The sequence below is a fragment of the Micrasema longulum genome, unplaced genomic scaffold (assembly GCF_059751315.1).
Source record: "Micrasema longulum isolate JH-2025_06_02 unplaced genomic scaffold, ASM5975131v1 h1tg000346l, whole genome shotgun sequence".
In the NCBI taxonomy this organism is placed as follows: domain Eukaryota; kingdom Metazoa; phylum Arthropoda; class Insecta; order Trichoptera; family Brachycentridae; genus Micrasema; species Micrasema longulum.
Genome location: NW_028277549.1, coordinates 245,270 through 264,211, shown reverse-complemented (window position 1 = coordinate 264,211; position 18,942 = coordinate 245,270). Strand labels below are relative to the sequence as shown.

At 30.8% G+C, this 18,942-nt stretch overlaps 1 long non-coding RNA gene across 1 annotated transcript; it reads left to right on the top strand.

The window, feature by feature from the left end:
* Positions 1-532: 532 nt before the first annotated feature.
* On the top strand, positions 533-17,116 carry LOC148282270 (uncharacterized). Its single transcript, XR_015822136.1, has 3 exons — positions 533-698; positions 15,728-15,794; positions 17,091-17,116. It is a non-coding gene; the product is annotated as an uncharacterized LOC148282270 (long non-coding RNA).
* Positions 17,117-18,942: the final 1,826 nt, after the last annotated feature.

The window sequence follows — 18,942 nt, the reverse complement described above, 5'->3', positions numbered from 1 at the left end:
GCAATATGCCCGCTTTTGTATGTATATTTATTGTATATGTATATAAAGTGTCAAATAAATAAATATCTTGATCATTTTTTGCCACATGAAGGTAAGATGATCAGTCTTACGCTTCAGGTGCCAGTCTAGAGAACTATAAAATATTCAATGGTTTGAAGTGTTTAAAAATCGTTTTTTTTTTTGCATACATTGTTTCCTTAATATATCTAGAATATGTTGGTAACGTGATTTTTTTTTAATTCGAAGCCATTATAAAGATACAGCAGTACAAAAGAGGCAGCTATTCTGAGCGCTGGTATGAGTTGTAACCATACTTGAAACCTTAAACGTGTTTTCTCAATACTATGTTTTTCAAACTTCTCTCCATCATATCCGATTCACTTCAAATTTATAGGGTCGACTCAACATATATAGACGCACGGAATGAACTATTATCACCCCGAAATTTTAAATATTTCTATTTTTGAAAAAAAATATAAAGTTGACAAAAAATAAATGAAATTCGAAGTTTTTTGTTCCGAAGTCTGTCAAAAATACAATTTTATTTTCATAATAGTCATAACAGTTCATAATAGTAGATAAAAGCTTACAGATTAAAACACAATTTTTTAGTTTCAAACAAGCCAATCAGCTGATTTTATGGAGAGAGTGAGCGTCCATTTTTTCGAGGGAGGTGTCTTCAGAGTGCTACAATTTTGGTTCTTATGAATATTTTTACCTTAAAATTAATATGTATAATCTTGAAACACTTAAAAATAAACGATAGAAACACCAAATTTCTATCTCTTCATTGGTTCTCACAAAAAAATCCAAAAAAATGGTTGAAAATCCGACTGTCAAACCAGAGAACCCCCTTAATGCATTCTGTCAGTAAACCCTCGATATTAAATGTATTTTCTTTATTTTACAGCGTTTATCTTTCATTGTCATTTATCAAATGTAAATTCTGAATTTTTCAGTCGATTTCACTTTTTATCCGTATCTGAGCGGATGAAGAATGCAGTTGTGTGCGAAATGTAACAAAAATCCCAGTCGAGTGTTTTCGACTCGATTGCTGCCCAAATCATACAATATTTGTGATGAATCTGGTATTACGATATTGACCCGCGTCCATGTACGAACTGCGAACATACGAATCTAAACGATTACAGTTATATGGAGGCCAAATTCTATGGAAATAATCCACTAGAAACCCAATGAATTTCCAAGTCCATATTTGCGTTGTGAACTCAAATTCGGTCGGGCTCAATACTCATATAATATAATATCTGCTTGTTGGTTGTGTTCCCGTGTTTGGTTGAGCGGAATTTATATGTAGGTAATATACGAAGTGGCTTATTTACAGACCATCAAGCCTCCATCTCTGTATCGGGGTTTGAGATGAAAGAGGGGGTGGATACTTCATCAAAACCGCTAAAGGACTTTTCAAATGTTAGCTGTGATTCGGTTAATTCCGGTGCTGTTATTTCTCGCCGTTCTGAGAACTGCGGTCACCCTCTTTGATGGAAAACTCTTAATTTATATTGTAAACTAGTAATATCGTTTACTTTCTAAAATATACGTATACTAGTTTTTACCAGCGGCTTCGTTCACATGGTATTAGGGAGAAAATATTTTGGTAATTAATTAGTTCGATTAAGGGAGTTTTTGTTTATCAATAAGAATTCTCGCGATGGAATGATATGTAAATAGTATCGGGTTTGAAACTAGCTTAGTCCACTAACTTTCGTTTTGATAGACATATGATTCGTTAGTCTATAGTTACGTAGCATCATCGTTATTCTGTTAACAAATCCAAAATCCTACTACAACGCTAAAACGGAAAAAAAAACTAAATACAATTATAAATAAAAAAAACTTATTTTTTATTTTACTAAGTTTTATGATAAACATATTCTAACATATATTTACAACACAATATTTATATACATACTCATTCTTTCATTTTTTATTACTATCCTAATTTATAATATTTAAACTTTTCAACAATGTTTGAGTATGTACAAATGCTTGCAGACTGGCTGGATTTCCCCCCTAGGGAGTTGTTCATATTTAAATTTATTTCAACAGAGAGGGAAAACATTTTTAAGAAGAGAATATGGAAGTCTAGGCATTTACAGGGCTTATGACCTGTCATTGGTTGGTTTAAGTGGCCACTTTAAACTCTGTGTAAAATTCACCATTCTGCCCATGTTTGAACATCCACATTTCCTCAACTCTTCCATCTGTTGACTTTTGTGAAGTAAAAGAGCTGAAACCTTTATCTATTTAACTATTCCTTGAATAATTTTGTTAATTTCATTGGCAACATTAAATTTGATTATTTGAGCAATTGTCATAATATCTAGAAGTTGAATCATTTTCTTAACTCCTTACTGCTTAGAATATCAAAGAATTCGTTTCAAATTGATTCTTTTTGACATCCTACCTTACCGCCTACTCGTTTTAAAATAATGTTTATTATTGATACTGTATGTAAACACTTCTGTTTTAAATTTTGGTACTCCGGTTTTGTATTTATTTTTTATCTTATAATTGCGATATTATTTACTTATTTTTTGCTTTTTTTACATTTTTCTTAATATTATTTGAAAACATAAATTATACATACTTTTTTTTCGCTCCTTATATTTAAGTTAGTAGTAAGTATTATTATACAACTATGTAGTGTTATCATATGTTTTAATGTAAAGGATCTTTACCGACCGTCCCGTAATAAAAATTTTAAAAATGTTTTAAAAAATGTTTTTAAAAAATGTTTTTAAAAAATAATGAAAATGTAATATTGTACGTAAATTATAAATAAATAATAATAACAATGTATTTTTTGACTGATTTAAAAAAAAAAATTCGGGATAAAAAGTAAGAAGCCTATTTTACTTTCCATCTCTCCGGCAATCCCTGTGCGAAAAATCAAGTCGATCGGTCTGCTCCGTTGAGACGTGAAGGACACACTGATAAACAAACAAACACACTTTCGCGTTTATAATACACGGTTTTTCAGGGCCATGCCGCGAAACTTCAGAGGAACTTTCTTCATGGTAAGCTATAAAAAAATCCTAATAAAGTTTTTGAAAAAATTCTTTCTTACTTTATATTTTTTATCTATGAACCATACTTGTAAAAACCCCCGGGCGTTTGTGTGATTTAAATAAAATAAATTTATAAAATAAAATACTAGCTAAAAGAAAAGAGCATGAGATAAAATATTAAAAATTACTTGCGAAATACAGTTCGAAATTGTTTCCACGTATGGAATAATTTTGATGCGTCGTTTATCCACAAAAAATGCAAAATGCACATGATAATTAATTGCGCGCTTCCATGTAGCATGTATAATATATTTGTAATGTTTATGTTGTTATTTGCCGCCATTTGGACAATGCCGCCACGACCAAAGCACCGTGAAAATATGGGCCCGTCCAGAAACAAAAGAATTAAAAATGTTTTTTTAGCCTCTAAATAAATCCACGCCGACGGTCCGCATTGTTTTGTGCTCATTGTACGGGAAACATTTCACTTTATCAGATTTTTTAAGGTAAACTTTCAAAATGGTTTAGATGGCACATGGATATAAAAGGAGATATTGCTTTATTTGTGGGACATTTATTTTGGAATAATTTTTATGTCAATTTTCTTTTTTGGTTGGACGCGTAAAATAACACTGGCTAAATAATGCTATTACTCAAATAAAATTTCTCCGATTCTTCTCTATTCAAATACGCACCTGCTGTTTTTTTGGTTATCTTTAAATACGAGGCAAATCCAGAAATTAAGAGTACTCAATGTTTCTACTTGAAAAAAAATAAAAAAATACATTACATTGTTTGTATAAACGAGTACATTACTTATTTTTCCACGTAGTCGCCTTTCCGTTCTATGCAGGTTGTAAGTCGTGGCCCAATCTTTTTGATGCCCTCTTTATAGAACTCTCCCGCCATCTCTTTCGTCCACTTCAAGACCTCTTTTTTCACCTCCTCAAAGGTTAGAATTTTTTTCCACCCATATGAGTCTTCAGGAAGGTGAAAAGATGAAAATCTGAAGGCGCTGTCAGGGGAATATGCAGGGTGATTCAAAATGCCCCAACCAAACGAGTTCGAACGCGCCTTGGTGGCGTTAGCCGTGTGCGGGCGGGCGTTGTCGCGCAACAAACACGCTCCCTTTGTCAACATTCCCTTCCGTTAGTTTTGAATCGAGTTTTTTCTTCCGGAAGAAGGAACTTATGACAGCGCGCACCTCGCACTTGGCGGGATTTCTTTTTGACATCTTTCACAGAAACGAACACTACGAGTCAAGTTTTGGTACTAACGAAGGTCGCCGATGCTCGTTGTGTTCAGGAGACCACCCACTACCAATCAGTGTTGCCAACCTTTGGGAAAAAAATTCTCACAGCACGAGAGCCAAAGAGTACCAATCCATCTAATCTTCACATTCGTTTGAAAATGCCCTAACAAGGCGAAACAATTTTCACTAAATTTTTGTTTTTATATTTGTAAAAATAAAATAAAGTGTTCAGTAGTCTCAAATCAGTGTTTGATTTCTAATATTATAAGTTTTTACATCATAGTGTTTGTAACCTTAAGTCTAAAAAAGATGTAATATATTTCTCTTTCGTATTCCAAAATACATATATGTATTATATGTATGTGGAGTATGTTTTTTGTACATAAGTATATCGCGTTATATATGTAAGTGGAAAGTGCATTCATCTATGGTAAATATAATGATATTATATCCTTTGGTCTGCAACCGAAAAACGGAAGGACGAATTGGTAGTCGCCCCTTCCGCCCTTAAATAAACCAATAAATCTATGTAGTCAAAGAAGGACGGAGGAAATTGGACGATGAAACGTGAATTATATTATATTACGAGTATTCTGTTAGATTCATCAACTAGTTACAAGGCTTGTGCCAGTTTCACTCGTCATTTTTATTTCAATTTTCATTGTAAATTTTAATATGCAATTTACCGTATGGAAAATTTGCCTTTTATTATTTTGATATTGCGTTTTGAGAAGTACAAAATAGTGAAAAGAATAGAAAAACTTTTTTTTCCTAAATTTTAAAAGTAATGTTAAATTCAATTTTTTAATAAAATTACGTGTATAACAAAATGTACCGACATTTAAAAAAAACGAAATACAATGGCCATTCCGAATTTAATAAACTGCCCGATGAGCTAAAACACGAGAAGTCAAATAGCAAATCCGAAAGTTTCGCAATTAAAAAATATAACTTAAATCTTTTTGATAGTGATATTTATTAATGTCATTTTATAGATGGTGTAAAGTACCGTGTTTTATGTTTCTTATATTATGTTTTCTTACTATTTCGGATGTATTAACTATGTATGATATTATGTATTGTCACAAAATTTTTTCTTTTTATATACGGTCCCAAATGAGTTTTTTTTTTAATAACTTCTGAGAGTATAATATCTACTATATTATGTATTATATGTTTTATTAAAATAAAAATTATAAAATGTATAAAAAAATACTCCACCAAAAAAGAGGCAAGATATAAAATATAATACTTAAGAAAATACTAAAAAATATTTATAAATAATAAAAAGACGTAATAAACAACACAATTAAGTACAATTTTCTCGCTCCTAAACTTTTTTTTTTAAGAATAGAGATATCGGTTAGCAAAACGTATAACTCTCAATTTATTGCATCAGAGAGGGAAAACATTTTTTGTAGGGAAAACGTAAGTCTAGGCATTTTCAGGGCTAATGACCTGTCATTGGCTGGCTCTTAAGCCAGGCCACTTATGGCCACACTGCGTAACATTCACCAGTCTGCCTATGTTTAAACATCCACATTTCTTCTATTCTTTTATCTATTGACTTCTGTGAAGTGAAAGAGCTGAAATCTTTATCATGTGTGTGAGAGTCATCAGACTGAACCATTTCTCCTACTAGGCAACTCCTGAAAACAATTTTTCAATTTTTATACTTCTCATACCAGTTAGTTCAATCAACATTTTTTTAAGTATGGCCAAATGTTTGTAGACATGCTGGATTTCCTCCCTAGGGAGATATTTATATTTAAATTTAGATCAAAACTCTTTTCCTTAAACACACTAACTATTAGGAACTAAACTGAGGAATATATCTTATATGTCAAGAGTATAATTATATTTTTTTGTACATTTTAACATATTTAACATATATATGCATTTAAAGTTTTTTCTTACTATATATATATATTCTATTAAATTATCCCCTTTCTTTTTAAAATTATATCATATATAATTAATAATGTAATTAATGTATAAACTCGACACTGCAAAAAAAAATGTGTATATAATATGTAAATTGTTTGTTGGAATTGACTTATTAATACACAAGGGCATGTGCCCTGAACCCTCAAAAATGATGACTCTTAACTCATACCCAAACGCTCAGTCATGCCCAACGCGTATTTAGTCGTTCTTCGACCGTCAGCTAGGCGTGACGTTTAGAATCGAAACCAAAATGCCTGCTTGTATCATGAAAACGTGTAAAAACCTTTGGGATAAATATTTCAAAAACGATTTTGTCATTTTTCATTGGTAAATATTCGTTCATGAGTAATTAGCAAAGCTTAGAATAATTCATATTCAAATATAAATATTATTTTTTGTAAACGTCAAACTACGCCTAGTGGTGCAAATGCGAAGCTCTTTTTAGTTACAGGTATTTAATTTTTATTAACTTAGAAGAATTGATGATATAATTAACGTGATTTAATATTATTTTTGCATTATCCAAAATCAAGCGAAAAGAAATAAATGTGTCGAAAGGAAATGAAGAAAATAATCTCATTGAGATCCACCAAAAATAAATGTTGATTTTCAACGTTAAAATGCAATTTTTTTTATGTACCAAAAAATTATCCTTAAATTTTTGAAAACAACCTTTACTATAAAGGTTTAAAAATGTTTAATGAGTTGCCAAAAAGCCTCAAGGAACCTGGAAGCATCTCCATGTTTTAAGCGAATTGCTATTTGCATATAAGGGATAGAGTTAATCAACTGGTGTGTTATGTATCTTTTTTAATACTTTTAATTTAGGCGTATTTAGATTAATATTAATTGAACATAGTAATGTGGAAAGCAACCAGTCCACAATTTTGAAAAAAAAAGAGATATTGGTGTTATGCGGTGCAGTAAGGTCAATTTTAGGTTGTGCTAAAAACCGCCAAACCACTTTTATACAAAATAAACTATAATAATCACCTTCTGAAAATCGTGTCGATCACAAAAACGGAATTTCGCAATTAGCAGAAAACACCCAACACACTAGACAAATATTTCGGTACTTTAAAAATCATTCATTAAATACATAATTAAATTCTTGTTTGTGATATAAAAAATACTAATGTATTCCTTGTTTATCATTTGTCAAAGTAAAAAACATTCCAACTGTTGTGTAGATTTGATTATTCACTATTTTTATAAAGGTGCCATTATCTCAGTTTCACTTTTCTATGGCTGGCTGCTTTCTGCATAACTACGTTCAATTAATCATATTCTTATGCTAGTAGGTGAGTTAATTTAAGTTAATCTGTAAATTTACCATCTAAACAAAAACATTTAAATACATAAAATATGCATGATCGCTGAATGCAGCCCTGGTCTAAATAAACAAACTTAGTTACTTTGTATAAATATGTCAACGTTTATTGAATAATAAATAAATACCTTTAAAAATATGTAAAAATTGTAATATTGTGCGATGTCTTGTTCCTAATTCACTCATTTCAACCTTTGAAATAACTCGACCGACCTTTGTGTAATAAGCCATTGACCACCAGCAACTGTTCACCCGGCTACCGGTCTCCGGCTACTGGCTGGTGTGGTCTAGCGGATGTGCACACACCAGCTGGTCTCCACGTGGTCAATTAAAACACCACTAATTCACTTTACACGCTAAATTATGCATATTTATTGTACCGACGAGGATGGTAGAGGACAAATATGAGTTATTTCCGCATTATGTGCAGGGAAAGGTGAATCAAAATACGTAGGTAAATTATTTAACGTAACGTCGCAAATTCACGTAAACTCGTGTTAACAATAACCAATCAATGCGAAATATTTCCATGTCCTTACTTTTAAGTCTTTATTATTTCGATATTCTAACACATACATTAAGGGCTTAGTAGTAGTAAAATACTTCATATGAAGTTTAATAATTCAAAATCAAAAGCGTTCAATTTTAATTCCTCTTAAGGTTTTAAAGGATCTATTAAATGCTGTATTTTCCTTTAAAATTCATTAAAAATCCTCGAAATTTTTATTTTACCTTGATGTAAAGATTATCTTATGCTTTCAAAGGATAAGCTGTTCTTCTTAATGTTAAGTTCGTAATCTTTATTCTCTGCAAGCTCTTAATATAAAATTAATTAACCCTATAAGAGTTGTTTCCCCGCTAGGTATTATTTTCCCTGAGTTAATATGATTTGCTTTTATATTAAGCTTTTTAACGCGGAAAATCAAATAAAGGTTTTTGAGTAAATTTTGCATTCGCACTAAAAATTCAAAAACAACAATGGCATGACCAAAAACAATTCTTTGTATATTATATTCAGATAATGCATTTATCGCAAACCAACCCTCAATTTCATAATATTGCAAATTTTCTTTTCCATGTCTATTTCCTACACAAGGTATGTGGGGTCAACAAATAATAAAATTTTACAAAGAATACCATACAAATTAAATTAGAGATTAAAAAAGATATGATTTCTAATGAAGAGAAAAATATTATCTCAAAACTCACTGTACAAGGGTTTAAGACTATACAATGAGTTACCTGAAGAGATAAAAGGAATGGAAAGCCTTTAAATATTTTAAATCAATTAAAAAAGCATAAATTTTGATGGAAAATTTAATTTAATTAAAAAAATATTTTAGTTCTAAATATTTATGTAATTATCTTAATAAAGCATTTTTTATATACCTTTAACAAATAACTTAAAAATGTGAAATCACGGATACTTAAACTAGATATATTCAACTTCCGAAAATTGTGGAGATGTGGATATTACAAACGTTAGGCTAATGTGTGATAATTTTTCACCCGAGTACAGCCGAACGTAATCCGACACATCCCGACCGCAGGTTTCGGCTGAGCCGAAATTTCGGCCAAAACTGACCGAAACCGAAACCTCGGTCGGTCACTATATATTAATGATAGCTCTTTCGTCTCTGGAAATATATAGGAGTGAGTCTATTTCGGAAAATTGAAAATAAAATAAAGTTTTTTCAGTGTACGCCAATCTTACATGGGGAATGTCCTGAATTTTTTCATTTTTATTTTGACTCTATTTACATTTATAATATTACGATCCGGTCGCGGTAAGTTTACCCCAGTTATTTATCCAAAATTTCTATTTCCATCTCATATGCGCTGTGTTTACATAGTTTGTCTACATCTGCCCCTTCTTTTCAGTCTCATGAATAATTTTTGTATCACCATTTTGATGGGAACGAATAAATCACAACAATGTGTTATCGAGGTAGCGAAAAATATAACATATCATTTACATTTCTGGTGTTTGGAAGATCGATGGACGTATAATGTTACTGAAAAGATGTTCTCACTTCTTAGTATAAAAAAGCCCTTTATTCAATTCAATTTTTTTTTCAGCCTATAAAAACAATGCAGACAAATCGTCTTATGGGATTTTTTTATATTTTAAATTTACAGTTACGAGTATGTTCAAATGTTTTTAGACAAAGGATGCATTCCACTCTCTAGTGAGTTTTATATTATTTAAACATTTTTATATCTTTACATTCCCAATGAGTTTTTATTTGGAAAACACTGATTTTGAGACAATATCATGATCTTACAACTAGAAATTGCATTAGGCAAATTTCTGAATACAAATAAATGAAAATATATGTGACGGTTACTTCACCCCCCGCTTACTTCCAATTAACAATCAGTCAATATAAGGACACGTTCAAGCACACACGCGTCGTATTCTTTCCCTTGCCTCGCCTACCTCCAAAGTGGTGACCCTGACGTGATTTGAACACGCAACCTTCTGATGTGGAATCAAATAAATATATAACGCAAAACTGAGAATCGAATAGTAATTAATATAAACGTTTTTGAATACTAATAATATTTTTTTTTTAAATCTGTGAATTAATTTTATAGTCAATAAAAACTTTTGAAATTTCAAAAATATTTTATCCATTTTTCTGTTCTTTGGTTCACATCCCGACTAGCTATGAATTTCCTTTGTTTTAGCAAGAGCTTTTTTGTGACATGTGTTTTTCGTTGAACGATGCTTATACAATTCAAATCGATAGTAATACTCTTATGTAATGATATAAAATATGGATATCTAGACTTTTACTTAACCTTAGGTGTTTGTCAATAAACCAAATTTATATATATATATATTTTTTTTATTTTGTTTTTTTTTTGTTTTTTTACAATATACATAAGAGGTAAAACAGAGTATTTAAAAAAATAAGGATAATTACATTGCAATGAAATAAATGTTAATAGTAAACAAAAAAATCCCACAAAAGCACGGCCTGTTGGGGGTAAACAAGAAAATGTTAATGAATTTTTACTCCTATAATAAATAGACAGTTATGATATTTTTATATAACATTAGAATGAGAAAAAAAATACTCTGCAATAGATTAAAAAAGTAAAGTTAAAAAAGGAAATAATATATATACAAAAACATAAAAATATTCCTTATTATTAAAGGGCAACAAAATTTATCATAGAAAAAATGAAAATATATTCTCAATTTTAATTATACCTTAGCCTTAAATCTGCGAACCTAAATACATACGTGTTAGCTATGCAAACCGTAAATATTTTCCCATTTAAACTCAATATTTAAAACTCATGTCCCCGTTTCTCGGGGTCAGCAAATCCCTAAGTTAAACTGTCAGTCGATCGTTCGCGTTCTTAAATAAATATACTAGGTATAAAGGGCTTAAATATCGAAATAATTTTGGTAGTTTATAACAAACCATACCATACGCCTTAGTCTCCATTTTGCCGACCAGTTTCAAACCGACTATTTTATATAACGTTTAACCCCAATATGGCTAATGCTCTCTCGATCGATTTTCCAATATAGGTGATGTGTTTGGAATATGATATTAAGTTTTGGCTAATCTCAACCCCTATCCAGATTTATAGCTATCGTATCACTTAATGACACGGGTCATTAAGGGTGGCCCACCCCGCACTGAGCAGCCACACTAGTTTGTTCTAGAAACCTGCCAGAAATACTTTTAAATTCATTTCAGCAGAGAGGGAAAAATTTTTGAGAAGGGAATTTTTTTGTTGTATATCCTTTTTTTGAGTAAACAATGTTTTCTCGTTTGTGAAGTTTACACTTCCTTTGACATCCAATATCTGTTTGTGCATATTTCATAATATTTAGCGTACTGTCTCTGAAGTAGGTACAATTATTTATAGGTCCTGGAAAAACAAGCATTAGTTGTGAATTTATTATGATTTTTTTAGCTTTAACAACTGCTAAATGTTTGCATGATCAATGAGAAAGATCAATGTTTTTTTTTTTTAAATATTTTTAATTTGTCAGACTGTCAAACTCATCCGAAAATGATTTATTTTTATTTTTATGTTTTTTAATTTTGAAATTTCTCCATTTTACATTTAAAAATAGGACCCCGTCGCTGCCAAAATTCACTAAACTGTGAAAAAAATGGCTGCTCGGAACTTGGAAATCTATCACGACACATAACAAGGCTATATTAAAAAAAAAAAATAGCGTTCTTATAATTTACCCAAATATTTCAATTTTAGCGGCCATAAATTGTAAATAACTCACTATTCGAAAATGGAAACAAGTTGGGGTAGAGTGGGGTTCGAACCTCGGACCTCTGATCCGTGAGTCCGCAACACTAGCCACGGGACCACAACCCGATTTGTTGATTGGTTATGTTGTTATTGATTGGTTATGTTGTTCACAAGATTTTGTGGCTTATCAAACTAGTAGTTTTATAAAAATCAATATTTTAAAATTATTTTCCATTAAATTCGCTGTATTATAATTTTTATCGCGCGTAGGAAAACATTTTTAGATCTAATTTCCCGTAGCACGAAACTTCCTCATAACTTTATGGAGAAGACTTTTTGCTCTAATTTATAGAACAATGGGCTCCTGGCCTTTTGTGGTGCAAAAAATAAAAATAATAACAATACAAGGGTTCCAAAAGTTTGGATTTTAGTTTAATAATAAACGTGCAACGGACGGTTTCTGTTTGCGCTTGCAATTCTCAAACTGAGTACCGGCGATCCGTTGTATTACTGTAAAGGCGACTTTATTAGCCAGTAGCCTATTATTACTCTACGATTAAAAGCCATACGAATTACTAGGTACTATACGATATTTACATTTACAGTAATACATTTTATAAAAAAAACTAATTTAACGAACTTTTGAGTGAGCGTTATTTTCAATAATAAATACAATTTTTGAACTATTTTACCGTATTTTTTTTAGATACCCAGAAACATAAAATGTATAAGTTTATCATTGTAGGTAATTACTAACTTAAAGGAGGTCTGCGTCTAAAAAGGTTGCTTGAGAAATGGGTTGTACGTCTAGCGAATATTTTATGTACGAAAAGGACTGATTGATTGTATCCTTCAGTACGGGAGGTTAATTTGCATATTATGCCACCACCGCAGATGCCGTAAATGGCGATTGTTAAACTTTAACTTTGTTCAAACTACTTTCTTTCGGATATAATTAGCGTGGGTGCTTTAGTAATTGGATATGCTTTAGTAATTAAACACTAAATCTAATAGTCAAAAACAATTAAACGCAAGTATTTATCTTCACCATAAAACGAGCACTTTTTTGTGTGTTTTTTTAAAAATGAACGCATAACATGTATTTATTTTTTACCATTAGATTTAGAATGTCCAACCACTATAGCACCCTGTTTTTTTTTAAACTAAAAAACCCAGTAACTTCTCATACCCCTGTTTTTTTTTTTTTTTTACTGGTATTTTAGATTTTATATTTTTGTTCGGGCGCTTGCATAATACAGTTCTGAGTGTGGAATAGAACCTGTATCCTGAACAAGTATTTTTGACTCAAATGCTAATCTCAGGTAAAAATCCTGAAAAAAGAAATTGAATAAAGAAAAGTCCGCGTAGTAGGGTAGTGGATGGCGTGTTCGTCTATTATGCTTGAGATCCTGGATTTGATTCCTGGAAAAGTCAGCATGAAATATTTGCTTGTAAGGTGGTTTTACATTGTAATATTTTACTGCGTGATAAAATAATTCATCTACTGATGACTTATATGTATATATATATATATTTTTTTTCATTTATTCATACGAATACATACATATTACAAAAAATATAATAATAACGTATACCAAACTCTATGAAGCCAAGGCCCCTGTTTTGAGTTGGGATACAACATAATGGAAAGTGGAAGCACGTACATAATTAAATAATAGCAAAAATTAAAATGAAATATTATTACATAAACATACATATATTTCAAAGGGCACCTGGACAACACGCTTAATAGTATATTAGTCTATACAATATCTCGCAGCAGTCTCCTGCAATGGTCTCTTCCCTTAGACAAAATCCAGACTTGTACACTCCTCCTGAAAATGGCTTTCGTTTTGGAGAACTTAATATGTTCATCCAGGACATATGAAGGGCGTCGGAGCTAGGAAATTTTATTTTTAATGATACTCTTATCGTAAATTTATAAAATTACTCTAATGGAAATAGGCTATTGTGATACGAGTAAATTCAGTTTTTGCTACCATTCGTGTTTGCTAAATAGTCATGAGGATGAATGACAATATTCGACAAAGACCCTACATAAAATTTTCCAAACACAATGAAAGGCGCGCCGAAAGGACTAGAGTTAAATTCAATAAAAATAGCCATACATGAAATTCAAAATTTTAAAAGAGTTACTTGTTTATTTACGAAAAAACATTGCTTTTTGTACGAGTGAAACCGATAACACGGCATGACTTACGGTCTTTAAAACGGTTTCGGGTATGTGGAGGAATGCACTTTGACTGCAATATTTTACTGTCCCTGGATTGATACTTGATGCCCAAGACTGATCACTTTAAATTTCCGTGAGACTGTAAAAAAAAAGCTATTAATAGGCTTATTAAAACCCTAATTCATTGGCATTAATGATATTTGATTCATTGAATTAACTTAACCTTAACAATAGGTATAGTCATAACATGATCCAGGCAGACATGGCAAGTGTGTCAACTCAAGTCAGGAGTGGTATTATAGCATACATCTTGTCCGAGCTGACGTTGCAGCGGACTACGCGTTGCGGGTTAAAGAGGATTTCGGACCTGTCAATCTCACGGCTGTTGGTGTTGCCCTCTTCAGTATCATCGCTCGGTTTTTGAATAATCTCCGTTGCTGTAGGAACACATGTCAGTACTGTTGACTTTACTGCTTTAAAGACATTTTTTTTCAGAAAACATAGTCATACATAAAAAGTATTAAAAAGGAATATTTTTGTGTTTTTTAAAAAAATATTTTTTATATCCTTTTTTAATTACTATAAAAAAAATACCATAAAATCCTTTACAGAATATTTTATTTTTTCTTTCTTCTGTTATACAAAAATATTATAAATGTCCATTATTTATTTGAGGAGCAAAAATTCATTAACATTTTCTTGTATACCCACGAACAGGCTATGCTTTTGTGGGATTTTTTTGTTTATTATTTTTCTAATAATATGTATTTCATTGATATTTAATTATGCTTTATTTTTTATTACTCTGTTTTATTGTTATGTTTATTGTAAAAAGACAAAAAAAGTAAATAAAAAAACGATTTTATAACATAAAAAGACCAATTAAGTTTTCATAAATTATGCAAAAGATTTTAACACTAAATGTGACAAAAAAATAATTAAATAAGAAACTCAAGTGATAAAAGAATAATTGTTCATATTTGCGTTTTCCATGGAGGTTATCATTGGTAAAAAATAAAAATACTGAATGCACACCTTGAGTCATCCACGCACACACACATGAAAGCACATATAAAACATACACAAACATATACATTACATGCGGGCACATATGCATAGCACATATGCAAACCACTCAAGATATACATTCAGCAACTATCCCAAATAATCAACTCCATGAAGAAATTTTATGTACAAATGCAACGTGCAGTTAAAAATGTCTACATCAATACCGAGTCTATTATAACTTCTTCAGGTACGTCTAATGAATGAATTCGTGGTATAATTGTTTTTACAAGTTGGTACTTAAAAAAGGGAACTTCATCTGGTATAGCGAAGAGGACAACGGAAACCAATATTTTTGCCAACATGCGGTGTATATGATCGATATACACCGCATGTTCTTTTCGAATGCAGTGCCCTATGTCACAAGTAAACTTTATTCATCGTGATATTTGTCTCTAAATATGAGCATAAGTCATGCAAGCTAGTAATAGACGAGTGGAAAAATATATCGGAGTATTTAATGGACGAATTAATTACTTAATGGCTTTTGAAATTAGGTATGGAAAATTGTGAAAGCGTATTCATGTCAAACTAGACCTTCCATTGTGTAAAGTGAGGTCCCTAGTACTGCTTGCTATTTTATATTACTGTCTATTTGGGACCCCAATAATTTAAATGTAAATTATTATTATTAAATGTGTTTATTTAACAATTTATTTTCTTTTTTCCAGGTAAGCCTTCGAATTTTCATGATTAAAAGGAAAATTCAACGCGAATGACGTCTAATGCCGATACCTGGTAAAGTTATATACACATATTTCTTAAAGTTAATTATGTGTATTGCCCTATTCATTATTCGGTTCAAACGAAAATAGTAATGTAGTGAAGATCATGTTGTTTTTATATCTAAAATAAATCATTCATAAATTCTAAATTCCAACAAAGAATTTCATTGGTTTAAAAAATATGTATAATTTGTTAATAGGCTATTAAATAAAGCCATATATTATGTATCGTATTATCAGTGCTATGATTTTTTTTATGAAGTTTTGTATTTTTGAAATTACTCCGCGTGTGACGTCTGAAGTTCTCTTTCGCTGCTTCTCGGTCAGCTCTGCCGATTGGTCCGTTGACTTACTGTGAACTGCGAACTGGAAATCTTTCACGACTCTCTTATCTTTAGTTATTTATTTATTATCATTATATTACACAAAATTATAATTTATACAAAGTTGCTTTGACTGCCTAACTAGGGTTATTTACCCCGTTCTAACAGTCAAAAAATATAAAAAACAGTAATCAATATATGGAAACAGTTATTAAGATACAGGACAAAGTGAAAAACAAAGTAAAAATGGAGTAAAAACATGGAAAAAATATTGCGAAAACAATAAAAATGTAGTAAAAAAACAAAGCAAAAACATAGTAAAAAACATTGAAAATATATAATTGTGTGTATAAAAATAATTTGAAACTCAGTAAAATGCGAAATAAAAACAGAATGCATAGTGAGAAACATATATAAAGTCATAGTAAAAAAAAAAATGTATGTGTATAGCAAAAAGCATATTTAAAAAAAAAACATAGCAAAATACCGAGTAGAAAGAGAAAAAAAAACATATTAAAAAATAAAGTATAACAAATTTAAAAAGTTGATACATAAAATCTAGTGACGTCGTTCAAAGTAGTGCGTTTTTATTATTTTTTTCATGCATTTTCAAGATTTTCTGCTTTATAATTTAATGCTCTTATTTTAACCGCGCGTAACAAAACATATTTCAAATCATATTTCCGTAGGCGTGAACTTCCTCATTATATTAAAGTTCACAAGTTTTTAAAAAGACGCTATTAATTAACTTTGTTCTAATTCCTTATTAATGTTGTAAAATATATTATGTGAGTAATATTATTTTTTAGTCGCTTCCTCTTACACTCATTTGGTTGAATTCCTTTTAATTTATTTTTTTCATACTGCAAATACTATTTTTTTTTCGTTAGTTATAAAATATTGTGTACATATATTTCAAAATAGTTGAATTTCAAACTGTAGCAAATGCCTACATGAATAAAAACCGATTTCGCTTTATTTTTGAGGTTTGTCAGCAGGTGGAAAGAGATAATGTGAAAGAAAGTTATGAAAAAAAAACCACAACACCCAGATCAATATTGAGAAAAAATCCCGCTTGGATTTTTTCTTGCAACTGGCGGGAATACAATCCCTGATGCCAGTTTCTCAGTTGGCCATGTTACCAACTGTGTTAAGTTTCATTATGATTCAATTTAGTTTCATTTCTATATTTTTAATTTATTTATTTCTCTGTCTAGTCGTATGAAGGATACAATTATCTGTGTAAAACAAAATGTGTACCCTGGACAAGTGGTTTAAACTCGATGGCTACTGCTAACGATAAGCGGACTGCATAATGTAAAAACGAATAACATTTTCTTTGCACAAAGTTGGAGTATTTGAATAAAGGAAAGGAGCACGATAATGGACCTCCCTTTGATACGATAAGGATGTTCTTCAATATTGGTGTACTGGATGATGAAAGTTCACTATGATTGTGATATTTAACTATTTATGATTAACAAATTTCACAACGACACGCGATGATTACAAGAATTATTGTGCCATGTGATGTAATGTCAAAATTTTGTTTATTTTGTTCCAAATCTAAATGTTCTATTTTTATAAATCTTCTATCTCAATGTTTGGATGGGAAATAAAGGTGATCGGTCAGGAATAATATCGATCAATGCTGTTTTATACTTAACAGCTACCCTCAGGTAAAAATACTCTATATGAAAACCTAATATATATACGTATGACTTGTAGTTTGGTGACTGTCGCGCTCGCCCACCATGCTCGAGGTCCCGGGTTGGATTACTGGCAAGTTCGTCATAAAATATTGATTAGAAAGTTATTCACCGCAATATTTTATCGTCCCTGGTCTGGCATTTGAAGCATAAGACTGATCACTGGTAAAAAAAAGCTTAAACGAATTTACCATAATAAAGTATTTCCATGACTCAATTTGGTTTATACGTAACGTTTTTTTCATCTAATAAATGAAACCTTAGATTGAATTTGTTCTTAGAAAAAGGTTTTCCGAATTCCCCTCCAGTGAATCATAGAGCCCATTTACGCGGGTCTGGGGTTGGTCACGGATCTCCCCTTTTCCTAATTTCTAGCATGTAGAACCAGAACCTTCCCTAGGAAAGTAAATGCTGCGTCATCGGTAACATCCTCCTATCTTTATTACGAATGAATGTTCAGCAGTGTGCGGTGAATATTCCGCTATGTAAATACGAGTATGTATGACTCACTGAAATTTTTACCAAGATTTTTTTGTTGATAAATTTCATTAGTTTTTATACAGTATAAATACAAATGGCGGCCTTTGTGGTGTAGTGGTTAAGACACTTGACTCTCACATGCATACTGCAAATAAATCCTGTTTTCATAATATCAGCATATGTTAATTTTGTTTTTCTTTTCTTTTCTTTTCATGGTCATGTCATACCATATATATTTGCTATAAACTTATTAATAATTAAATAAGAAATGGCCCACGCTCAGACGCTGAAGTCGTTGTGGGCATTTTTTCCAATTTATGTTATAGCTTAATTTTAAGATGTATTTTTTCAAAGTGTATTTGTATAATAAAAATTCATTGTAAATATATGTATGGAAAAATAAACAAACAAAATAATGTATGGTTCTGGGTTCGATTCCCGATGAGAACACAAAAATTTAAAATGTATTTTTTTCAAGTACGGGTATACTGTGTTTTAATTCACTACTGCAATCGGGTCTCAAGGCCTGTTGTATTGCAAAAATTAAACTAATATTTAAATTACAATTATTATATCTTTCGCTTAGATCTTAAAATGCCTATTGCTTAAATCGTACTGTAACAGAAGAGTAATTATTCATTTTTTTATA